This window comes from Lutra lutra, chromosome 3 (genome assembly GCF_902655055.1).
Source record: "Lutra lutra chromosome 3, mLutLut1.2, whole genome shotgun sequence".
NCBI classification, from domain to species: domain Eukaryota; kingdom Metazoa; phylum Chordata; class Mammalia; order Carnivora; family Mustelidae; genus Lutra; species Lutra lutra.
Genome location: NC_062280.1, coordinates 135,581,695 through 135,608,355, shown reverse-complemented (window position 1 = coordinate 135,608,355; position 26,661 = coordinate 135,581,695). Strand labels below are relative to the sequence as shown.

General features: G+C 41.9%; 1 protein-coding gene across 1 annotated transcript in view; it reads left to right on the top strand.

The window, feature by feature from the left end:
* Positions 1-26,661, top strand: part of LHFPL6 (LHFPL tetraspan subfamily member 6) — a 245,582-nt gene that overhangs the window by 186,133 nt on the left and 32,788 nt on the right. The gene's annotated exons all lie outside the window — the stretch shown is intronic.

Here is a 26,661-nt window from a genome sequence, read left to right as displayed (position 1 = left end):
TTTACAATCAATCAAATTAACAATTTGAAAGAAATTATTAATAGTTGCTAAATTTCTCAAAAGACAAAAAAATTTTACGAATTGGATTGAGACACTTCAGGAATATGTATTTTTTAAGAATAACTTCTAGGTAATCTTAACTATGCACAAAAACCATCCTGGGGGATACTAAAAGTCACACACTCGTACTCACCTGACACAGTTCTTCTTCAAACGATGTATTTGTTTATTTGAAAGAAAAAGCCCCCAACTGGACAACATTTCCCCTAATAGTCTCAAGCCCTGATTGGGAAAGAATTTCTGCTGCCTTTTAGGATGCAGGACTGAGCCGGATCTGAGTGAAACTGTGCGGATGCCTCATTGTCATTTCCCAGTCATCCTGAATTCTGGGGAGCTCAGTGACAATGCCAAAAAATAAATGAACGTCAGTCACACACACAAGGCCTCCTTAATGTTAGCCACTGCAAGAACAGTTTGGACAAATTCCATCCTTTGCTTTAATAGGATGAGTCCCACCATTAATTCAGATTTAGCTTCGAGAAACGGCTGTTGCTACCTCCAAGCAACTCGGACTAATCTTGCATGTCCTTCATTAGTACTTTTACTACAAGCCTTCTTTCATTCCAGAGCTCTCTAGAATGTATTCATCCTCTCCCTCCGATGTGGCCAATGAACATTACCTTAATTTGCAGCACCCAGCTTCTGCTACGAGGCATAGGGGCCAGAGAACTTCTTTTGGTCTGTTTGTTTCTATGTCAGCTTGCAGAAATTAGCAAGAACATATATTGCCTCCTGCCCCCAATTTGGGTTCTGGAGTTATATCTATTCAGGCCAGACGCAGGAATTGTGGTTTGTAGAGACAGCCCCCAAAAGTGTTTACATCGTCAAGGATTTGGGTGGAAGATAGGAATACAAATGGGAGGAGAATAAATATTTTAGCGAGCACAGACAAATCTGTTTCTGCTAACACAGCTCTATGATTCATCAGGCTAGTCATTTAAATATCATCCCAAAGGCTTGATCAAAATTAAATGAAGATGACAATCAGTTTACAAGATGGAGATAATTCTTTCCCATTTTATGAGTGAATCTAGTTTTCTGATTCACATAAAGAAATGGCTGGTGAGGGGTACCTGGGTGGCTCAGTGGGTTAAAGCCTCTGCCTTCAGCTCAGGTCATGGTCTCAGGGTCCTGGGATCGAGCCCCGCATCGGGCTCTCTGATCGGCGGGGAGCCTGCTTCCCCCTCTCTCTCTGCCTGCCTCTCTGCCTACTTGTGATCTTTCTCTCTCTCTGTCAAATAAATAGATAAAATCTTTTTTAAAAAAAATTGTATTCACCCTTCCCTTTAAAAAAAAGAAAGAAAAAGTGCTGGTGATTCTGGCAGACACTGCATAAAGTTCAGGAGGACTGGCGGGGAATGAAATTCAAACATCTGAGCAAAACGAGGCAAAATTGGGATGGATGGTGGCTGGCTGTGCTGTATGACATAAATTTGACTGTCTGGGCCCAAGTTCACTCACAGAAGTTTGGGAGAACCAGGGTCCATATATCTGTGTCACTCACTACCTTGCACTCAATGTACTTTGCGTAGGCCCTTGTTTTTTATAATTCTGCCTTCTTCACTTCTCTTAGGATTCCTTTGCATTAATCCTATTCCCAAATAGATCACAGTTCGCTCCTGTCATCCCAAAGTACCTGTTAGAAAACTGGTAACACCTATCACTTAAATGTTTGATGAGTTGGTTCATTTTAATTGAAGGGAGACAGTTTCCATGAAGTGGCAAATATTGAATTCATTGATTTATTCATTATTGACAAACAGATATTGAGCATCTCCTGTGGACGAGGCATCGGGCTAGCTGCTTCAGATGCTGAGATTAGAAAACCAGTCAAGGTGTTGGCCCTCGAAGGACGTCAGTCTAGGAGGCTGACAGCACCAAAACAGAAATGGCACAGCTGATGATTACATAAGAAAATGTCGAAAGTTCTAAGACATGGGAAACTAAATTATAGAGGAACCTAAATTTAGGGGCAGGGAGTAAGAAAGTCTGTGCTAAGAAAAACGACATTGTAGCCAGTGGTTCCCAAGTGACCACTCAATGGAATCACATAGGGAATCCTTAAAAAATACCGATGCTTGGCCCCCACCTCCAACCGTCCTGATTGAATTTGCATGGGGTGTGATCCGGGCTGTGGCATAGTTGAGAAGCTGTATGGGTGATTCTATTGCACAGCAAAGTTTGAGAACCAGTGATTTGAGCTGAGACCCAAACAGTACAAAGGAGATGACCAGGTGAAAAATGGAGAGGAGAATTCACATGCCCTGGAAGCTGGAAGGATTGCGCTCAAGGACTGAAAAAAAGCTCTTTGCTGGATCAGTGTGAAGAAATCGGGCAGATGTTCCCTGACCTAAGGCAGTTTGGCTGGGCAGGGCGCTGCAGTTAATTTTGTTAGATCAGAGTAGTAACCAGGAAGTCCTAAGGAGGTAAGAAAAAAGTCACTGCCTTATCACCTGCCTACCATGTTACAAAACAAGTAGATTTCTAACAGAATTTTATCAGACATTAGTTTAACAAAGAGCCTTTGGTAAAGCAGGCACAAAACAGTTCCTACACTTTGTTCCTTAAGCTCTAGAGAGTCTCAGTTCTCTGTATTTCTAGGTGCGCTGACCTTCCCTTATAGGAAAGGTGTACTTGAGACAAACAACAGCATTTACATGGCGGGATTCCGGGTTTTCTACCTGGCATCATAAATCAGAAATCCTTATACACCAATGGCTGGGCACAGATCCAACTAGAGATCAAACCACAGGCACTATTTCTCCCAGAGGTACAGGAATCAGGCCTAAGGGATACAGGATATAGGATACAGGCCAAGCTGGACTCTTCATGCGACAGTGGGGGCGGAGCTAACTGATTTTTTTTTCCACACACATATTTTGAATATCTGAAATGTCACCTAATGAGATCATGTTATTACATCCGTTAGGCTAATGAACAAAACATCACTTTCCCCAGTAGAAACACACAGTTGATACTTATTTGGTATTGGCCAAGTTTCTACTCTTGATGGATAATACGGATAATGGCAGAGCTGGTTACTATTTCTAGGCTATGGCTCTTTCTGATTGGATGTTACCGCTCACTCTGACCTGGGCACTCTCCATAGCTTGTTAGCTAATGACTCCGGGGCATGAAAGTTTAAGGCAACTAGGATATGCACAATATCACACTGATTATAATGAAGTTACAGACCTCGAAACAAGGGAGTGATGATCATCTCTAAGCCTGGAAAGATTGGAGAGGAGGCAGGGATAAAATTTTTCTTGGATGAGAAAGCTGACACCGATTAACTTCCCTTCCTGCCTATTTATAGAACACAAGAGCTTATTGTGCGTAAGGACAGAAACTTGGAAATGAAGGAAGAGGCTGAAAGCTGGTTGGATATTCCCTTTTCTAAACCGACAAATGCCTTCATTGTCTGGCTGTGTGAATGACTTGAATTGCCACTTGAGAAAAACATCGCTTCTCCCAGGTCTTACAATGTATTGATCCCTAATTTTCCTTATTTCTCAATATCTGGGGATTTAGGTAGTACTCAGAAAACTCTTGGATGTAATTATCGAATTACCATGCTATCTCCCTGGGTCATTGTATACCCCACTGGGGGAATTCATTCCAGGAGCCTTTGGCTCTTTTTCAGTAATGAGGTGCCATCTTTGATCAAGAGAAATCAAAGTGAGGATCTGAGTACCTCGGGACTCCCGGCCCCAACCGCGGGCAGATTGTGGGAGCCGCTTTCCCACAGTCAGTTCAAAAGACAAGGCAGAGATTTTGAAATCTGTGTTTGATTTCTTTTTGATACTGCTAGATTATGTAGCTTCAGCAGCTGGCTAGCCCTTTATGTTGCTCTCAGTAGTCGAGATATTTATGATGCCTACTCCAGTCCCAGCCACTCATCTGCTTTTGTTGCCAGAGGATTCTTTTGCCTTCAGAGCAGATAATGCTTTAGACTCGCTTTTCATGAGTCAGCATTTTCTGAGCCCTTTTGTATTACAGATAGAGCCTGTGATCGTGGTCTGTGGCGTCAATAGAAATAATATGTGGGCCATATATGTCATATAAGATTTTCTGGGAGCTCTATTTGGAAGCACAAAAAGAAGCATGAACTAATAATACATTTTTTTGGTAGTCCAATATATCCAAGTAGTGTCATTTCAACATGTAATTGGTATAAAAATTATTAATGAGGTTTTCCTTTTTTTCCTATTAAGTCTTTGTAATGCAGGTGTATTTTACTCTGTTAGCCTATCTCAGTTGGCAGTAGCCACATTTCAAGTGGCCCCATAGCTACATGTGGCTAGCTAGTGGCTACCATCTCTGACAACAGAAGTTTATATACTGTCACCAAGAAATCTGTTCTGTAATTAATCCATTTCCCATTCAGCTTATCATTTGTGTTGATTTTTTAAAAGCATATGTTTGGATCCTTCCCTATCTTCCCAGTAGTTCTCACGACCAGTGGCTTCTGTTTTTGAGATGCCAGGAAGAAGGCAATCGCTGGAGGCAAGCTAACTGGCCCTATGGAGTTCAACCATGTTACCCTTGAAGCCTTTAATCCCACACCCTAACCATTTTCTTGAACCATGCACAGCAATATAAAGGTGATAGAATTTGGACTGATGGCTCATGGCGGCAGAGTATTGGCAACTCAGGAAAAGTATGAGAATGATTTGGCAGTAGAACTCTTGATATACTACTGAGAAACCTAAATTTAAAAAAAAAATTCAGGGAAAAAAAAAGGCTATGCCGGTATATCTAAAAAGCTGAGATTTTCATGCTGCTTATCTTTCTGCTTTAGCACCGTCTAATAATAATGACCGGAAAGAATAGGCACACGTGGAGAATGCCGCCCACTACACACCTTACTGAACCTGACCGCATGAACCGATAAGGTCATGTTCCCCTTCTGCCTCCAGTCTCCCTGAAACTGAAAGTGATCATGAAACTGATGAATTTCCCCTCTTCAGTGAAGGCGGTGAAGTCCTCACTGGTAAAGGAGAAGAAGGAACAAACTGTACTTGTTTTCTTCTTTTCTAGTTTCTCCTTTCATTTTTTTTTTTGAGGATTTTATTAGAGAAAGTGAGAGTGAGAAAGAGAGAGCAGCAGTGGGAGGGGCAACAGGGAGAGGGAGAAGCAGATCCCCTGCTGAGTGGGGAACCCGATGTGGGGCTCGATCCCAGGACCCTGGGATCATGGCCTAAGCTGAAGGCAGATGATTAACCAACTGAGCCACCCAGGCAACCCCTCTCCTTTCATTCTTGCTTTTATGAGAGGGTTCGTGCCAATGACTTTGGCATTTGTGTGCACTTCTCTAAAAGTCCAAATAGATGTTATAAAATCTCCCATATTTGAGAGGACTGTTGGACTTAAAATGCTCAGAGTGTCTGCTGTGATCTTTACAGCTATACTCCACATAGTGGGGAAGCCAGAAGTTAATGTCATATAGGCTCCATGAGGGAATAATCCAACGTAGTTTTCTATCTATTAGTTATAGGACAGCATGCTAGTTGCTTAAATTACCTTTTTCTATAATATTTGTTCCTTGTTCATTACCTTGGTGGTTAAGCTTGAAATGGGTGAAACTGAGACATAATATGGAAAAGAAGGAAAGCAGTTTAGGATGACCCTGACAGCTGATGCTGACAGGCATCCTGGTGTTTGGAAGGCACAGAAGGGTCTTACTCATGCCAGCCATCCTTAAAATAATCTGAAAGATATTCCTTCTCAGACAATGCTGTCCAGCAGAACTATCTGCAAATGATGAAAATGTCTTATATCTGGACTGTTCCTGTATCTTAAAAGTATCAATACTGGGGCACCTGGGTGGCTCAGTGGGTTAAAGCCTCTGCCTTTGGCTCAGGTCATGATCCCAGGGTCCTGGGATTGAGCCCCATATCGGGCTCTCTGCTCAGCAGGGAGCCTGCTTCCCTTCCTCTCTCTCTGCCTGCCTCTCTGCCTACTTGTGATCTCTGTCTGTCAAATAAATAAATATCTGGACTGTCCAGTACAGTTGCCACCAGCCATGTGTGACTAATGAAGATGTGAAGTGTGGCTAATATGACCGAAAAACTGAATTTTAATTTACAGTTGATTGAACTCAGGCCAATTTTTTTTCTTTTACAAGTTAACATGAATAGAAAATACCAATTGAAGCAAAAGGTGTCATGCTGAGGTACACATCATTGCCATTCTACTTTTTAAATTTGACTCTTATTCCACATCACTTCAGGACTGCTTTCCTGGGTCAGATGTTAGTTTCTGTATTTCTTTATTTTAACTCTGGAAATCAACATCCTGAGATCACCAGAGCTCCTCCAACCCCTTCGGGTACTGGTAATGATGCAATTTATCTTGCCCAAGATGCAAAAGACAGCATGAGGCGATATTACCTATAAGATTTTGACTCAATGAATTTCTCTCTTTTCCGCAACTTGATTGTTATAGAATCCAATCCTTCTAAGACCCCATGCTTCTCCCCTTCCACAAACAAGAGTTAACAATCCCTGACTTGCCTTCTCAATTTTGTTGTCGTTAGCTGCCAATCAAGATACACCTACATAAATGTTTTTGGTAAGAGTTTAGGAAGAACTTGTGCACTTACCTTCTAATTTTGGCTACTCCTTAATGGTCACATTTTACTTCTAATAAATGATAACTAATATACATTTCTGGATTTAGAACCTTCTGTTTTAACATCCTTCTGCTTAAAGAAGCTAAGCTCAGTTTTTCTTCTGACTCAGACCATTTTGAACAGAAATGTATATACCGATACCACCTTTGACTGATTTCTCAACTGTCTCAACAAGATGGCTGCAAGCAGTATAGAAATGTCATTAGTTACAGATTTTAATATAAGCAGCAGACTAAAGCAGATTGAGTGTTAAGCTGTTTTGGCTTGCAAACACTCGTGTTGAAACTTGGAAGCCTTTGGTTGGAATTTTTATAGCATCTGAGAAATGATAGGGTTTTAAAGAACTGGAATTCTTGCACTATTTATTGGCTCAGTGAAAGACTTCGAGTCATAGGACGGGTTGGCTACACACAGGTCCAGTGACTAGAGAAGGCGCTAGCGATATGAGAGGCTGGTGGCTCTTGGCTAAATGCCATCAGTCCACACCATCCGAGAGGGCAAACTAGTATCAACAAAACTTCCAGGTTGGTAATATGTAGCCCTTTGCTGAGTGGCCTCAAATATGAGCTAATAAAGATTTAAGTGTCTGACTCCACCCTGTAGGGAAAAGCTTTATCTCTTAGCAAATTGAGAAATACAGATATTAACATTTCTCATTATGATAAATTAAAGGTAGAGCCTCCTAGGTCAAGTCCTGAGAACCCAACATAGCACTTTTGTTTTTGTTTTCTTATTACTCACTTCTTTCTCTAAAGAGCTCAAAAGAATCCACTGATCTTTCTGGAATCTTTGCCTAATATCCACAAAGGGGCTCAGGAGATAGACTTGCTTATTGAAGAAGCTCCATAAGAAAACAGGCAAAGGAGAAACAGCCCTGTTTAAAATAGGGGTTGGGGCTAAAGCTCTTTCTTCAGTTTCCCTGAGTATTTTTCCTCCATGTCTCCTAGCCAGGGCATCCTGGGAGGAGTAGCAAGGGAACACAATCTGAAAACTGACCAAAAGAGTTACAAAAGACGTGTGTAGTGATGAGATGTCTGCTGAGATGCCGAGATCCCAACTCCACCCCTAAAACACTTTTTATGGCATTGTAATGCCCCTTGGCAAGACTGTTGCTCCTCTCTCTCTCTCTTTACACACACACACACACACACACACACACACACACACACACTCATGCACACTGAGTCTCCTAAGCCTCAAGATAATCCAAGAGTCCAGGCTTTAAATAAATGGTAATTTCAGAGTAGATTGGGTCTTTCTGAGCAGCCACTCCTATACCCAACCAAAAAAAAAAAAAAAAAAAAAAAAAAGAGGTGGGGGTGGGGGAACAGGGATAATTTCCTTCTACCAACCAGGAGCTGCGGGAAATAGGGTTATATGGAAACACGAACACAGCTTCAAAATAAAAGTCTGTATTTTGGAACAAGAGAAATCCGACAGTGCTGAACACAGGAATTAAGAGACTACAAGTGGCCAAGCTTGAGATGAATCAGAGCAAAGGGGGATAAATGAGTGACCTTTCTTTACCTTCTTCATGGATGGCTTGCGAGGATTAATTAAGGAAAAGTCTGTAAATTTCTTTGAGCCCTTCAGAGAAAGAAGCTATTTAAATATCAATTATGATTACGCAGCTTGCCTCCCAGACCTTGAGCAGGCTTGGTTAACTGAGCCTGATGCATCAGTTGTGCCTTCTCTGGGTTACAGAGATGAGGATCCCTGGCTGACCTGAGTTCTCTGACTCAAGGGTAAGGCAGAGATTTATGGTGTTACATGTGGTGTCAGAGGGCAGTTGCCTCCTGGGACCTCAGCTTTATGCTTGGAGAAAATTGGAGGCATTTTCTTAAGAACTATATACAGTGGGTAGGGGTGGGAATTAAGGGCCTGGAGTTGGTTAGTACCCTGAGAAAAATTTTTCTTCTTCTTTTTTTTTTAAAATGCATTTTCCTTTATCAACATATTGCCTAAGAGGGTAAAGAAATTAAACAGTGAGACAAGAAAGGATTTCTGACTGGGCACATTAGCTTCCTAGGACTGCTGGAAGAAAGGATCACCCACTGGATGGTAGAAAACAACAGAACTTGGTTCCCTTACAGTTCTGGAGGCTGGAAGTCTGAAATCAAGGTGTTGGCTGGTCCCTGCCCCTCCTGAAGTTTCCAGGGAGGAACACTTCCTTGCTTCCTCCTCACGTCCAGTGGCCCCAGGTCTTCCTGGATTGTGGTAGCTTCACTCCAGTGTCTGCAGCCATCTCCATATGGCTGTCTTCCCTCTGTGACCAGGTGTCTTCTTAGAAGGACCCCAGTGAGATTGGGTTTTAGGGAGCTGGTCTACTCCACTATGATCTCATCTTACTAAATTTCACCTCCAGAGACCCTATTTCCAAACAAGATCACATTCTGAGGTCCTGGGGGTTAGGATGTATGTCGTTGCTGGAAGGGGGACATGATTCAGCCCATAATACAGGTTAGGGCAGTTCCAAAAATATTTAGGAACTGAACCTTTCCCTCATGAAAGATCATATGGAAGCCCTGCAGGAGAGCAGGAAGAGCAGCGCCGCCCAGTCTAAGGACAATGGAGCCCAGGGCCCTTCTGTTCACCCCTCCAGTGCTCCTGGCCCCTTCCCGCCCATCCCTCCCTCCCCAGTGTGCGCCTGCGCATTGGTAAGACACTAAGGAGCTTCGCCCCCCACCCCAGGGTTTCCAGGGACACAGCTTGAAAATCTATGGGACTAGATGTGTCAGTGGGTTCCTCTCAGGTAAAATCCCATTCCTGTAAAGCAGCAGCTTTCAGGAGCACCGCTCTAAAAATAGTCTGTTTGCAAAGCTTGTTTGAAAGAGGTTGCATTTTCTTTGTTTATTGATTTTAATATAAAGGAAATAGAATCTACTCGGAAAGCACACCTCCTCCAGGATCACCTTAGCGTAGTCACCAGCAGCCAAAAACTCAATTCAGATGCGGGGTGGAATTTCTTTTCCCCTGAAGATGCACCAAAAATCGTGGCCTGCAGTTCACCCTCCAGAACCTAACGCTCGCCTCTCATACAACTTGGGGAAGTAGAAACTCGCCCTTGGAAGGATCGAAAGGGACTGATCTGCAGCTAGTCCCATGTCTGGGGTGGCACCAGGTCCACCAACAGAACCAGTTACTCCCCAGGAGAAACTCTGACAGAGGCTCGTGCTGCATCCCACCCCAGTGAGAGAGCCCCTTGGGAATAGTTTGTTGCCCAGGCTCCTGGGAAGAATGAAGACCCACTTATCAGCCTTCGGGAGGCTGCGATCTCCTCGAAAAGGAGAAAGATTGTGTGTTTTGGATAGCAAGATGCTGCTGGAAGAGCAGGCTCTGGGAAAGAATACACAAAACAGCCCAAGGGGAAAGTCCTAACGTTAACTCCATAAAAGGAGGCTTTAAATGGTCTCAGCTGATCCATATTTTTAGAAAATTGTTTTGACTCAGCCTGCCTGACTATAATACCATTGCCAGAACCAGCAATGAAAGGGAGATAAACACAGTGTTGTGATTTTTCTTTTTATGCCTCCCTGGAAGCCCTCGGTAGTACAAATCACGCTCGACAGGCTTTGATTAGCACCTGCTCAGTTCCACTAGGGAAAGGAGGCATTTGTCTGAGGCTCTGTGCTCTCTTTGTGAATAAACTAGAAATTTCAGTGTGGGGGATAGTTTCCCTGGAGGAAGCCTGGTTTAAGCCATCTCTCTCACACCACTGGAGATTGCCCCAAGGGAGGCAGTGGCTGCCAAGGTAGGGCCAGCAGGGTAAGTCTGCATCTGGTTCATAGGGTAGTGCTGGATGATGTGCCCTGTGCCAGTCATATCAAATGCTTTCTTTTCTGTGTTAATAGTGTGGTATCGCAGGAGAGAGTTTTGGACAGAGGGGCAAGAAATATTATTGCATTTATGATTCCTTCACTAACTGTGACTTTGAGCAGGTCACTTCATCTTTGTGAGTGGAAGCCTGGATTCATTCTTCCAACTGAGTTTCCCATTCCCTAAAAGGGGAAAGGGTGGTAAACTGTGCCCATGTGAAGGCACAGGATAAACCCCAAATCTCTTTTGGACCACGGATATCTCACACTATTTGGGGGAAAGCAATTTTATACAAATAAATAAAGTTATCCGTGGAGTAGACTGGAAAATCCCTTGCCAATTTATCAAGAAGTACGGAAGACCTGTTTCAGAGAAGAATTGATTTCAGGTATGACCCCTGACTCCATATGGTGTGAAGTTCTCTCCTCTTCCTCAGGAATGTTTTGATGGAAAAGTTTGAGAAGTACTAGATTAGATCATCTGGATGGGCCCTTTCGGTTCTTACATTTGGGAGCTTAATTCACAGTCATAAGGTCTCTTTGCCACCTAAGTAAAGGCCAGCTTCCTCGGCTCGGCTCGGAACTAACAACCTCTGCAAGAGTCCTTGACCCCATCCTGACTGCTTGGCCATCCCTTTCCTCTTCTCCCTAAGTCTCTCAGTCAATTTTCATCTCCCTCAGACTTGCACCTGCCCATCTTCCCTGTCCTTTTCTTCCTCTGGGATAACTATAACTACTTCCTAGAGCCCCTCTCATCCTGCCAGTAAATTCCAGCCAAACATTGACTGATTTCAATGACAAGTATTGCTTTTTTTTTTTTTTTTTTTTTTTAGAGAGAGAGAGATCACAAGTAGACGGAGAGGCAGGCAGAGAGAGAGAGAGAGAGGGAAGCAGGCTTCCCGCTGAGCAGAGAGCCCGATGTGGGACTCGATCCCAGGACCCTGAGATCATGACCTGAGCCGAAGGCAGCGGCTTAACCCACTGAGCCACCCAGTCGCCCCAAGTATTGCTTTTTCTGCTAATACGGCACAAGTACAAGCTTGAAGTGTTGTTTCTGTGTTACTTTTCTCCATCTCCAGTGCTACCGTGAACAGATCTTATCTTCTTCAGTTTTTTTAATTCCTCTAGAGCAAAGAGCGCCATGTTTTGCCCAGACCCAAAAGTTGCCAGCTCTGTTCGTGAACAGAGATTAATATTGTTCTCTCCCTGTGTGTTGTTTTCCTCTTCGGGTAACTAAATCACCAGGCTAAGAATGAGAATTCCGGATTCTGTCTTCTATGAGTTCTACTCTACAAGATGCAGCATTTACCCATGTGGGGGTCTGTTTCTACGTTCATTTTATTAAACCTCTTGGGACAAGCTATTTGAAAAAGATATGAGTGACTTCATTGTGTCTGCTTATGATGGTATTTAAAATACGTTGAGTGTTTTTGTCCATTGTGAAATACTTCATAATCATGTTTCAATTTGTGTTTTAAAATATTTTATATTTTCTAAATATCAGAAAGACAAGACAGAACACGGTACTTTCAAAATAGAATTAAGGAAAAAAACAGTATTAAATTGACTGGAAACAAATTTTCAAGTACTTCCAAAACTTGTTTGGAACTGATCAGTAAATCACAGATGGAAAAGTAAAAAGTTTCAGTTATCCTTGACATTTCAAGAGGGAAAGAAAACAGAAAAGGAAAATCATTATAGCTGTCTCGAAAGAAATTGCTTCCAAATTGTTGTCTGTCAGCTATTCCAGATGGCTTTACTGTTATTTAGTGGAATTGATGGTATTCTAAAAAGACCTGAGGAAAATAAATGAGGTTTTTCTTTCCTGATACCCCAGAAGGTAGATAAAGGGAAAAAAAAAAAAAACTTTAAAGAAATGTCTGTCTTAAGTCTCTTTGGCCTCCTGTACCATCTCAATGGCACCCATCAATGATTTTATCATATATTCATACTCTCCATTTTTTTTTTTTTTTTTTTTTTTTTTTTTTTTTTAGTGGTAAAAAAGGTGCTTTGGGGTGCCTGGGTGGCTCAGCCATTAAGCGTCCACCTTCGGCCCAGGTTGTAATCCTAGGGTCCAGGGATTGATCCCTATATCAGGCTCCCTGCTCCACAGAAAGCCTGCTTCTCCCTCTCCCCTTGCTTGTGTTCCCTCTCCCACTGTGTCTCTCTCTGAAAAATACATAATAAGATCTTAAAAAAAAAAAAAAAGAAAAAGATGCTTTAATGAGTATATAAGTAGTGAAAATACCATATATCTAAGCCAGAAAGTTAGTGGAAACCTGTTATAAATGCATTGTAGTCTAGTCCAAAAAACCCACATGCACATATATAATCTGTATATATTATACTCAAATGACAATATAGGCTACATCTGTAATTATATATGGCTTGTGTACATGCATACATGTGCATATGTAGGCTTGTATATACAGGTGTGTATGTATATAAAATAACCCTTACAGCAGCTGTATGTATGGATTAGATTCCTGTTTCACCGATGAGGACCCAGGCTCTCCAAGCCAGAGGGGCACGTGCTCTGAATCGCCCTACAACTCTGTTAGCAGTGTTTGTGGAATGTGTCCGGTGTTTGGTTCTCACTTTGGCACTGAAACCAGTCGTAAAGACAGAGATTTTAAGTCTAGTCTCTGCTGTGGTAGTTTCTCAAGACAAAACACCTAGACATCTTCAGGCTCTCATTTTTTGTTGTTGTTAGGAAGCTAGCTAGTAATATCTAGAACTCAAAGAGAAAGGGCCTCGCTGCCTGGTAGTCTTGTGTTCCTTACTACGTAAGATTTTCCCTTTATGCTTCCTCCGTTACATTTTCAGAAGTATTTTAAATGCTCTTCAAAATTTCTTGAGCTTCCAGCCTTTAAGCAGCTCAGTGTGGCAGCCTGTACGCTGCAAAGGGGCCTCGTCCCTCTCAATTTGTAAAAAGTCTTTCACCAACTGTTCATTTCAGCACATGTAGATTTTACTACTTTTTAAAAAATATGCCTGGCATCTGACTTTTAGTGTTGTCGTGGGGCCCGTGATTGTAGTACTTAAGGACCTTAAAAATAAATAGAAAGATAAATCATTCTTATCCTGACACTTTTTTTTTTTTGTAAGGTCAAGTAGAAATAAATGAACAGGGTTTGGAGGCATGGAATCTGTCTGTTTGTGGGCACTTGATGTATTGGTGAAGGAGAGAGGTTTTACTCTGCCTCCTAAGTATTGTTATGTTAGAACTGAAACAGGATTCTAAAATAGCACTTACAGGGAAGCCAGAGGAAAAGCCCCCAGGAGCTCATCACTCCTTTGGAGGTGTGTCTACCTGAGTTCTCCACTGTCTTGGGTAATTTTATGATATTTGGATGTCAGAATTGGGGAGGGTGATATTTCCCTCCAAATACATTGTCCTCCCTGTGGGCTTACCTGAGTGATCTGCAGAGCACCCTGCCCTGTCACGCGCAGCAGACCTGTCAAACCACCCTGCCCTGGAGCAGCTGCCATGCCCCGGGCAACTCACGTGCATTTCTTGAGTCACCATGCCATCCCTGAGAGGTGCAGTGGGCTTTATCCACACCGGCTGGGAGGGAGACACTGAGGCTCAGAGTAAGTGATCTGACTGAGCCACCTCCAGCCAGGTCAGGGTCTGGTTCCACCATTCCTCTTGTTTTCACCGAGCCACTGTTGTGGAAATAAGCACACATGTTGGAATATTGCCTTCCCCTTCTCTTTCCTCATCATTTCATAAGAGGGAATCTACTTTTATATGCGCTGCACTCTGCCGGGACATTTCAGCTCATCCTCTGGACATCTCTCTAGAGAGGCACTGGTATAGCCATCTTATCAGTGAAACTCTTGGGGCTCGAGTGTAATAGCCTCCCTTGCTCAGTCAGGAACCAATAAGGAGCAGACCCAAGATCCGTGTACCGTAAGATTCCAGAGCCTTCGTCCCTAACACTTGACCACCTGAATGCTTATCTGACTGGGGTAACCGCAGTTCGCCAACATGAAACTGACCGGAGTCTGGTTTGGAACTGACATTGCATTTTCAAAGCCGGGATGAGCTAGGTTACGTTTGCAGTGTGCGTTGACTTATAGCCAGGTTCTCTATTTGCTTGTTTGTTTGTTGTTGAGAGGATATTGTTGGAGCCTCATCTAGACCTCTCAGGACACTTTCATGTTGAAATGTGATCATTGTTCTTTCCTTTGGCTTCTGTAGGGGGAGGATCAGGAGTGATATAGTTTATACAAAACAGCAGTAATCCTTAAGAGAAAACATGTCCATTGAAATCTCTGAGCTGAGTGGCTGGGCTGGGCTGGAACTCTTTATGTTGTTGTCATTCTGGGCTTTGTGAAATGCCTTGTGAAGTTCTTAACAGGTATTTTGGGTCAAACAGGGGAAGCAAACCAGCCCCGTTTTAGGTTGTTGGGTGGTTGTTTGAGAACTGTGAACAACTTCGAGGTCTTCATTGCTCTAGATCTGCACATCAATCAATCCCTTCTATGCTGATGGGTTCCATTTAGAGGCATCAGGCCATAAGGATGTTGTGTTGTGTCAGCTGTGGCTTTTGAGTCCAGACTACTGGGCCAACGGAAGAAAGGGGCTGGAGTATGAATAAGGAAAGATGTGTCATATGGACTGATGCTTGAAACCTACCTCCACCCCAAGAAAAGATGGATTGATAGATCAATAGAGGAGTGCAAAAAGGAATAGATAGATAATCAAGCAGAATTTAAAACATGTTAATCATAGAATCTAGATCATGTATGGGCATTCACTGTATAAAATTTCCAGCTTCTTTGTACGTCTGATCATTTTCCTAATATCCTGTTGGAGGAGAAAAGAAGAATGCGCTGACTTTTAGTGGTAGATACGTGGTTAGTTTCAGAAGAGATATTTGCTGGGACAGCATGAGCAAGCAGTAAGGCAGACCCTCTGCTCTTGATCAGTGTTTTTGTTTATCTGTTTACCTGTTGGATGAACACCTATAGCATCTGAAACCAGAAGCTCCAACAGAATGAAATGTTTGCAATTCTAAGATAGCAGTTCCCGTGGTACAATATCAATATTGATACGTATCTTATGCCAAGCACAGAACTGGGCACTTTTATTAAGCCATTTATTTCTAATAAAAATGCTAAAGATATGGGTACCACAAGGTCTGTTTTATCGATGAAACTCTGAGTTCAGAGAATTCAAAGGCATGCTGCTCGAGGTCACACATCTGGCTGGGGGTGTCAGGATTTGCACCTGACCAATCAGCATCAAAGCCTGCTCTGTACCCACTCGGCCCTCGGGGCCCACAGTGTGGCCCCATGTCTGTCCCACGACAAGCTGCTTGCAATCACAGGGATCCAGCCGCACCCCAGATCTGTCGACCTTTTGAACAAGCCCCCCAGCTGTTTTGTGCGCAGCTCAGTCTGCAAACACTCAATTGAACCACAGGACTCTGGAAATCTGGACCGTGTCTTTATTCCTCTCCTGCCCTAACACCACGGAACACCTTAGAGTCAGAGAAAATTAGCATTTTTGTTTGTTTCAGAGGTGTTGCTACAGCACTGAGCATTGTTCGCTCCCTTCTCACAATGTCAGAGTGAAGACAGTGAACCAAAGCAGAGAAGTAGGAGGCAGGTATGCTCAGGCCGTGACCCAGCCCTGCGTCAGGCTATCCACTTGAGGAAGCTCAAGTCTCCCCACCTGTCTGTGACTCCATTCCTTCATCTACTAAATGGGACACTGGTACTGGCTCTAACTACCTCATGGGAAGGCTGGAAGTGACTTTAAAAGTAAAATGCAACAAAGATCAAAACAATGGAACAGGCAAAAGTATAATTAGCCTTGGTAGTAATATATGAACTCCTTGCCTAAATGTGACAGTTATTGAACTATTTCATTTGTTCCTACTGAGGTTCACATGGCTGATAGGACTTTTGGGGCAAGTGATCATGGCTCACTATTCCAGGATGTCCTTGCTCTAACCCTCCCTGCCTTCCGTCTAAGAAGAGTATGTTCTCTGAGAGTGGAGGACTCAAGGAATATTGGCTTAGAGCTCATTTAGTCTTTGCAACAACTCCAAGAGATTGATATTATTCCCATTTTACAGATAAGGAAAACTGAGCCCAAAAGAAGTGAATTGGTGGAACCGGAATTCCTTAACTACTAGGGTTAGAAAGACCATTGCTTTTAGGCTCATGTAATTTACCAGAAATCTGTCACATAGAAATGGCAATATGTCCCCCCAAATTTCATTGTCTGAAACAACTTGTTTTCTACCAGTGATTGCCTAGGCCTCTAGAAAGAGCAACCATGACAAGTCACTCATGGCTGAAATTAGCTTGTGAGGTTTTTGATCTGAGCGAAGAAGCTGGTATCCTGACGTATGTCTTTCCTGTCTTCTGACCCATGAACTGGAAAAGGAGAAAAAATAAGAACCGAGGAGCCATTTTGAAAGCATTGCAAGAAAATCTAAAGTATGTTCTCTTCTGCAGGATGTTTTCAGCAAAGAAAAATTCTCATTGTCATTTTTAAAAAGAATTTTGATGGTTGAGAAATGATCGTATTTCTATTTTATATTTTTAGGGCTGTGATACGATATGCTTTCCTTGGCTCAACTTCTGATGATAAAGAATCCACTTTTCATCTTTATGCCTCGATGTGTTCTTTGTGGACAGAACTCTTTGTGTCATGGAGCTCACATCCTGCTTCTCCCTCCCTGGCGCCAGGGGAAGGGGGAAATTGTAGGGCTCGAGAGAGAGCCCTTTTGCCTTTGCATACAGGCAGCAGTAAAGTCAATCCTGGAGAAAACTTGTAATCCTCCTTGATCTTCTGCCCTCTTCTCCGTTTCCATTTGTATGCAGGACTCAGTACATGTGTGGACATGGGAGGTGAGCCCAGAGCTGGGACCATAAACACTTGGGGATTTGGGAGGCATTAGAAGGTCGGGTTTAGCAATACTGGCTTAGAGCTCAGACAGATCTGCGTATAAGTCTCTACCCCTTAGTAGCCCCATGAACATGAGCCTGCTTCTCTAAGCCTCAGTCTCCTCTTTGGCTAACTGAGCGCAGTGATATATTTCATATGATCTGTTCTGTAAAGATGATATAATTATGCTGAAGCTTTTGTACATACCAAATAAATCATATTACTGCTATTTAACATTGAACAAATACCATGAACCAGTGAGTTAAATGCAAGTAAACATATGGTAGAGTTTTTGGCTTTCTAGGAGGTGTAATACTTGAGAATAACTACAGCAAGGTATTATGGCCCACATAAATGGCATAGAGTACACCCCAGTAGGAGCTCATGGCTTTGGGGGTGTGATAAAACCTGTAGCTCCCTGTTAGGGCGGCCAGGGCAGCCTTCATGTTGAGGCTTCTAGACCTTAACAGCTAGTATTTTCATGGTGATGCCTGAGCATAAAGTAAGGAGTGAGAGTATCCCAGAGGGAAGGGATTCAACTTTCAGAGATGAGACAATTCAAGACATATTCAAAGAATTGAATAGTCCCCAGGCAGAAACGCCTTTGGGACTGGTCAGGGCCACTGAGCCACAAAATGGGAACCACCTTGACTTGGCTCCGTGCCGGCTGCCCAGTTCAGTGCAGGCACATCTTTCGATGATTTGAGACACAAGAAGTGCAGACTTGCTGGTGAGAAGCCCCACTTAGTAAAATACGATGTTGGTGAAATCCAACACAGCTGTGGCTGAACTCAGGTAACAGGTGGCAAGTGTGTGATCTTGGAGTGGCCTGCGGTCCAAGCAAGCTTTGGGACCATGATAGGTGGAAAAGAGCCCTGGCTGGAAATGAGGAGCCCTACGATAGATCTAGGTTCTGTACCTTTGGACAAGCCTCTTTCATCCTCTATACCTCAGTTTCCAGAAAGTACTTTGAAGATAGGTGTGATTTCTAAGCCTGTATAAGCCTCCTTCTTATAGAATACTTAAGTGCAGCTGACTCTTGAACAAGACAGGTTTGAACTTCATGGGTCCATTTATACGTGGACTTTTTCCCATAAATACAGTGCAGCACTCTACATTTTTCTTTTTTATTTTCTTTTCCTTATAATTTTCTTAGTAACTTATTTTTCTCTACCTTAGACTGTAGGATTACAGTCTATAATACCTATAACATATAATTGTTTATGTTATCTGTAAGACTTTTGGTAAACAGTAGGCTATTAGTAGTTAAGTTTTGGGGAAGTCAGAAGTTTATACGCAGATTTTTTACTACACGTGGGTCAGTGCTCCTGATCCCTATGTTGTTTAAGGTCAACTGTAGCTTCCTCCTGATGGTGCTTGCAAGGTGTGAAGAGTTGTAATACTGGTCCTTGCCTTATTTCCTCCCTGCCGCAGTGGATTTGTTTTGTAAAGGGACCGTTATCTAGGGGGTGAGAATGGGTGAGAATTGTGTACATAAATTAGCATATGGAGACTTGGAGATGGAAATGTGCCAACGTCATCCAAAGAGAAATCCAGACAACCGGCTCCAAGACTGAGCAGCTTGCATGAGAAGAGTAAAGGAAACAATTTCCTTCTGTGCTTGCCACAGAAAAGAAGATAAAGGAACTGGAGGATGGATAAAAGTATCCACAACACATAAAGAGATAAAATGATGGGAAACACTGGTGTGACCACTGAAGGGGCCATAAGTGGGAAATCCAGTCACAGTATAAAAAAAAAAAATTCTGTGGAAAAAGAATGGAGCGATAGTCATGGAAAAAAGTGAGATCACATTAAAACTTTTTAGAGTGCCTGCAAAAAATAAGGCTTTATGAGTCTAACATGAGGTCTGTATTCTTCCCACCTGTGGGGAGTAATTGGCATTGGCTGACTAGAGGTTTGTTTTGCCTTCTTGGCAGGAGACGAATTGTTATGTTAATATTCCTCTGGCTAAGTGTTAAATACCGACTTTGAATAGAAAGAGTTTTGCAGAAGGGAAAATTCCCAGCATCTGGTTCTTACTTTGACCACTGGGCTCTTTACAAACTGCAGACTTCACCCTTGAATTCTAAGAAATAATTAGTATCATGGCAGATATTTCCAGCATTTTGTGAAAGCGAATAGAGTTTCCACTAGAGACTCCCCCAAGGGTGGTTCATGGGCAGGCAGAATTTTAGGTACGATTTAGGTACAAGAATCCATTTGGGGAGAAAGGTAGATGTCTTTTATAACACAACATCAAGGCACAGCATCAAGTGCTCTGCTCGTGTCTTTCCATTTATCTGTGCTGTCTCTTCTCCATTAACAGTGACTTCTCCTTAGATGTCATTCCACCAACCTGGCTTTTTAACTATTGTAATTGTCTTGAACAAGGGTGAGACCAAAACCCTAGGGCATTCAGGTTGGAGTGGCATCATAGTCCAAAGAATGGTTTGGGCTTGTTTTTTTTTTAATTTAAGAATTATTGAGTCATTTCTTGGATTATTATTTCCATTCTTTTGGGGAAGCAAAATTTCTCTAAATATCTAAGACCTCCCACAAACTGACCTTCATGAGCCCTTGCCCCTGGATAGTGGATGTCAGCTAGGTGCCAGATGAAAAGTAAAGTTTGAGCTAATATATGCAAATTTGTGATTTACTCATGACTCCTTAGGATTTGCAAAAATAGATTGCTTCTTAATTACAGATGAGCCTGTAGCTGCAAATGATCTCAGACTTCCTCCACCACCGCCCCCCACCTGTTACCAGCTTCCTGAGGTTGTTGCCTTGCTTTGCACTGTCATTTCTTCCTTCTCCTCCTGTAGGCCCAGATTTCCCCAAAATGTGATAATGTGGCTATTTTTTTCATGACCTCTTTTATGGCAGTGACAAAGAAATGTGGTTAAAATACCACATAATTAAGCCTCTGAACTCTATAAACCAACAGATTTATAAATCTAATAAAGAAAATCCATGTAGATGGTATAAAAGTTTGTGAGCCAGAGATTCTCATTGAGCCGTATGCTCTCCAGGAGTGAATTAGGCAACTAGAGCTATTAAAACCTATTAAGTCACTAAGATATCCTCTAGGCAACCCCTCAAGTTCCAGAATATTCTCTGAGCCCCATTTCCATAGGCAGTATAACAACTAAGAGGTGTCTAGTTCAGAGATTTTCAAACTACACTTCCATGAAACATTGATTTCTACAACATGGTCTAAGGCTTAACACGGCTGAAACTGAAAAATGACAGTCTCTTCCATTAAAAAGATGTTCTTGGGGTCCAAGAGGGCAGCATAGTAAGACCTTGATCTCACTTCCTTCCTTACACCAAATCGACACTGACATATGGAGCAGTTCCTCCTCAAGAAGAACTGAAGGCTGATTGAACAGCTTCTGCACAACAAATGATAGAGAGACCACATATAGAGGAGTAGGAGAGACAGAGACACTACAATGACAGAAACCCTACCCCTGATTTAGTGACCTGCAGAGTCACTGAGGGATAATATCACTGAGGGGCCCATAAGCAGATTCTCCCACCTTGGGGCACAGCAAAAAATGGTTTAAAGGGCAACCAGACTATAAGTGAAGGAAATCCATTTACTAGCCTTACATCATCCACTGAACTAGTAGGGACTGCTGGAACTCTCTCCGGGGTTGGAGGACCAGTGAGACAATTTTTCATATCTCCTCTTCAGCTTGATCATGTGGGCAGAAGTAGAGTCCAGGCATTCTAGCTGGCCTGCTAGTCTTTCATATCCTGGGCCCTTGGGGCACATCAGCTCCAACCATTCCTCCACAGTGGCCCTGGTGTGACATGCCATAGGCCCCCACTCCCATACTCACCCCACCTTCAGCCATCCTATCAAGGTGGCCCTGGTGCTCTTTCCAGCTCTAGCTAGCCTCCTGTCACAGGAATCCTACTGTCTCTTCCCCACCTGCCTGTGCCTGTTCCCTCTCCAGCCAGCTTGCCAAAGCCACCAGGCACATGCAGTCTACACAGAGATTGTTCCTACACAAGTCCACTCCTTCAAGACTGGGAAAAGTAGTTGTTCTGCCTGATTCATAGAAACAAACACAGAAGGTCAAACAAAATGAGACAAAGAAGTATGTGCCAAACAAAAGAATAAGATAAAACCACAGAATCAAACCCTCACAAAATGGAGATAAATAATTTACCTGATAAAGAGTTCAAAGTAATGGTCATAAAGACAGGTAACAAAGTAGGGAAAAGAATGGAGGAACTCACTGAGACCTTCAACAAGGGATTAGGAAATGTAAGAAAGAGCCAGTCAGAGCTGAAGAAGACAGTAACTGAAATGAAAAATACACGAGAGAGAATCAACAGCAGATTAGATGATACAGAAGAACGGATTCACAATCTGGGAGACAGAAGAGTGGAAATCATTCAATCAGCCCAAAGAACAGAAAAAGAGAGAGAGGGAGAGAGTTTTAAAAAATGAGGATTGTTTGAAAGACCTCTTGGGGCAATATCAAGTATACTAACATTTACACCAATGGGATCCCCAGAGGACAAAAAAGAGAAAGGATCAGAAAACATATTTGAAGAACTAATGGCTAAGAATTGCCTTAACCAGGAAATAGACATCCAGGTCCAGGAGATACAGAAAGTCCAAAATAAGATGAATCCAGAGAGATCCACACAAAGGTGTTCAGAATTGAAGGAAAGATAACGTATTAATATTGTTAAAGTATCCATACTACACAAAACAATCTACAGATTCACTGCAATCCCCATCAAAATACCAGTGGCATTTTTCATAGAACTAGAACAAAGAATCCTAAAATTTGCATGGAACCACAAAAGATGCCAAATAGCTGAAGCAGTTTTGAGAAGGAAGAACAAAGCTGGAGGTATCACACTTTCTGATTTCAAACTATACTACAAAGCTGTTGTAATCTAAATAGTATGGTACTGGCATGAAAATGGACACATAGATCAATAGAATAGAATAGAGAGACCAGAAATAAGTCCATGCATATATAGTTAATCAACCTACGACAAAGGTGGCAAGAACATACAATGGGGAAAAACAGTCTCTTCAATAACTGGTGTTGGAAGACTGTCCAGCTACATGCAAAAGAATGAAACCAGATCACTATCTTACACTATATACAAAAATAACCTCAAAATGGATTACAGGCTTGAATATAAGACCTGAAACCATAAAATTTCTAGAAGGATACATAGATAGTAAGCTTTTTGACATTGATGTTAACAATATTTGGGGGGACTAGTCTCCTCAAGCAAGGGCAACTAAAACTAAAATAAGCAAGTGGGATTTTATCAAACTAAAAAGCTTCTACACAGTAAAGGGAACAATCAACAAAATGAAAAGGCAGCCTATGGCATTGGAGAAGATATTTGCAAATGATATATCCAGTATATCATTGGGGTTAATAGGGGGTTAATATCCAAAAACATATAAAGAACTTACACATCTTAATATAAAATAAAACAAAAAGAAAAGCAAACAATCCAATCAGAAAAACGGCCAGAAGACCTGAAAAGATATTTTTTCAAAGAACAGATATAGATGGCCAACAGGCACATGAAAAGATGTCAGCTAATCACCAGGGAAATGCAAACCTAAAACAGAATGAGACATCACCTCACACCAGTCAGATTGGCTGTTATCAATAGGACAAAAAATAACAAATGTCGGCAAGGACATTTGTCCTTTTTTCTCCACAAAAACAGAGAAAACAGAACCATTGTGCACTGTTGGTGGGAATAGCCATTATGGAAAATTGTATGAAGTTCTCAAAAAATTAAAAATAGAACTACCCTACAATCTAGTAATTCCATTTCTGGGTATTCATCTGAAGAAAATGAAAACATGAATTCAAAATGTTATATGTACCCCTGTGTTCACTGCAGCATTATTTACAATAGCTAAGTGTCCATTAATAGATGAATAAAGAAGATGTGAAGTGTGTGTGTGTGTGTGTATATATATATATATATGTGTGTGTATATATATATATATAATGGAATATTACTCAGCCATGAAAAAGAATGAAATCTTGCTATTTGCAACAAAATGGGTGGAACTAAAGGTTATTGTGCTAAGTGAAATAAGTCAGAGAAAGACAAATATCATATGATTTTACTTCTATGTGGAATCAAAAAAAAGACAAATGAACAAACAAAATAACACAAAACAGACTCACAGATCTAGGAAACAGACTGTTGATTACTAGGGGGGAGGGGAATGGGATGGGAAAAATAAGTGAAGGGGATTATGAGGTACAACCTTTCAGTTATACAATAAGTCAGTCATGAGAATGTAATGTACAGCATAGAGAATATAGTCAGTAATATTGTAACAACTATGGGGACAGATAGTAACTAGATTTATCATGAGGAACATGTCATAACGTATAAAAATATCAAATCACTATGATGTACGCCAGAAACCAGTAGGATATTGTACGTCAGTAATACTTAAATAATAATAAAAAAGATTGTCTTATTTTTATGTTTAATTATCTCTAACTTTACTTCACAATATAGTACTTCGGTATGGGCAATAAAATGCTAGTTGACTACAGTTGACAAACTAGGGACAGTTGGTGAACATTTGGACGATTCACTTCAGAAAATCATACTCCAGGAAAGGTTAATTAGCATAAATTCCCTAACTACAGACCACACCACAGAGGGTTAACATGAAACTTTCTAATATCAGTCTATACTTGCTGAGGTTTAGTAACCAGCTGTATTGTTGGGTTAGGGAGAATTTTACATTGAGAAGATGGGATACTGTACCAATTATAGGGTAGGAGAGAAAGACCTGTATCAGCATGGGTCAGGCATGTCCCAGCCAGATTCTGACCAGTGAAAGAAACCACAACAGGTATTTCAAGTTAAAGATTCAAAGACTTATTAAGTCTGGAGAAGCGAAGGGCAGAGAAGAATTCAGGAAATCAGGAAATATAAGGATAGAAAGAAGCTACAGGTGAGAATTGCCCTGAGTGGGTGCCGCTGAGGAGGAGGCTGCCTAGAAGCCACGCCCACAATCTCATCCACGGTCTGCAAAAAGGCACGCCCCTGGTTGCAGCTGCCAATGGGAAACTGATTGATTTCTGTCTTTTACCTTCTGGGTCCCTCAGGAGAGCTTCTCATTGACAGACATGAACTAGAATTTCTGCCAGGGGAGGATTTGAAATATCTCACCTCTAGCCCCATCTAGAAAGGGAGAATCTAAAAGAGCAGGGATGATTTTTATTAACAAGCAGTATCAAGCTTAGGGTTTAAGAATCTGCCCCACGGAGAATCCTCTTGGAGTCGTGTCTTGGGTCGAGAATAGCTTTCTGCAGCAGCCCTTTCTGCAGCTGTGAAAATGGTCTATCTTTGCCCTGTCCACTGTGGTAGCCAACAGCGCCATGTGGCTATCAGGCCCTTGAAGTGTGGCCGGTGTAATTGAAGAGATGAATTTTTCGTTTAATTTCAATAAACTTAAATTTAAGTTTGCTACATGGAGCTCAGGGCCACTGTGTTGGGCAGGTCTAAACTCTGGTCTCGTGCCTCCTTTCCCATTTCTTTAAATGGAAGGCACTGTCTGGAGTGTCCTGAACCTGCTGGTTGAACATTTGTTATATTTATTGTATGTTGATGGCACTTGTTAGAATGTGTGATGAATCTGGGGAGGAGGTTTTCACTGAATTTACAGAATTGGTCATCTGGCTGCTTTCCGTGCCAGGTAAGTAATAAACATCCTTGTATATTGGGCTGAATTTAGTCTAAGACTGCTTTCTCCATAACATAACAGTAGAAAGATAGTGGGAGGCCACCAGTGTTTACCTGCAGAACCTAAAATTGCACCAGCCAATTAGACGGATGAGTTTGTAACATACATTTTTCTCCCAGAAATGTTTCTGGGTACTTTCACTGTTAGTGATAGTTAGCAGAGGACAAAACAAAGGCTATATAAATATTAATATAAGAATCCAGATAAGGTAGTTGCCCTCCCTTAACACTTTTTTTTTATGTGAGCTATGCGCATGGTATTTTTTTTTAAATCATAGACATAACACAAATTTCTTATGTGTGAAATTGTTCCTTATTTATATGGTTGAATCAACATTTCATTGTGTCACAACGACACCCCAACATTCTACAAAAGAATCCTGACTGCTAAGTGTTCTACCACTTAGAAAACCACAGGTCAATGTGCTCCATATATAATCTCCTTTCTATTTAGTTTCTCAAAGTGCCTGACATCATACTGGACCAAAACAGCCATTTTTGTGACATGACATGACACATTTTCCTGCCATCTGAAAAGGACATTAGCAAACGAGACTATTTAATCATTTGTGTATCAGACAAAGAGAAAAGTGGTGGTTTAAATGTGACTATTTTTCATTTTTCTTACACTTGAAAATTTTCCCTTTCCACGTTTGTCACCATTAAAAAATTGCTCGCGAGTTCTCAAAAAGTGGTGTTACTTATTAATTTAAGAACTGAGTATCATGACAGTGAGACCACATTATTTATTAAACCTTCATGGAATTCAATTTGCATAAACCTTAGCCTCCTCATTATCTCTTTACCTGACGGAGGATAACACTAGTTTCGACTTGTCTTCAGAATGCTATAAATTCTGTCCTAAGGGGAAGAGCCTAAGGAAACCAGTCACTGGGGGCATTTGCTCAGTCAGCAAAATCTCATACAGTTGTTTTCTGGGTTATTCTTCAGCCTCGACACAATTCATATTTATCTAGTTGCGTAGACAGCATCCTGGAATTCGTGATTTGCGCTTTCAACGATTCTTTGTAGGCACCCTCTCGCATCACAGCCTCACTGCATTAAAAGGTTGTTTTACCGTTGACCAAGGATGGTTGGATTGGAGGGAGGGGCACCAGGGTGAGAAATTTATGTCAGTTCATGGGGGATGTCTCTCCACACAGCTCAGCATAGAGCTTGGGGAGGGTTTGGAAAGCAGTCCCTCCTGTGCCCATAAAGAGACTACTTATGTGTGGGAGCTAAGATTGCAAGAGTCAGGCACCAGGGGCAAGAAGGAGAAGCAAAAGGGCAACAGAAGGGGACTCAGTACAAAAATACTGAAAGTCTCTTTTAGAGGCACTTGAGGACTGGTCATTCTGCTTCGATGTTACCCCCCTTGGTGGATTTTTTTCCTCATTTCCGGGGCTCTCTCGTTTAGCCCTGTATAACCCGCATTCTCTCGGGCTGGGCTGCTGTTATCAACCATC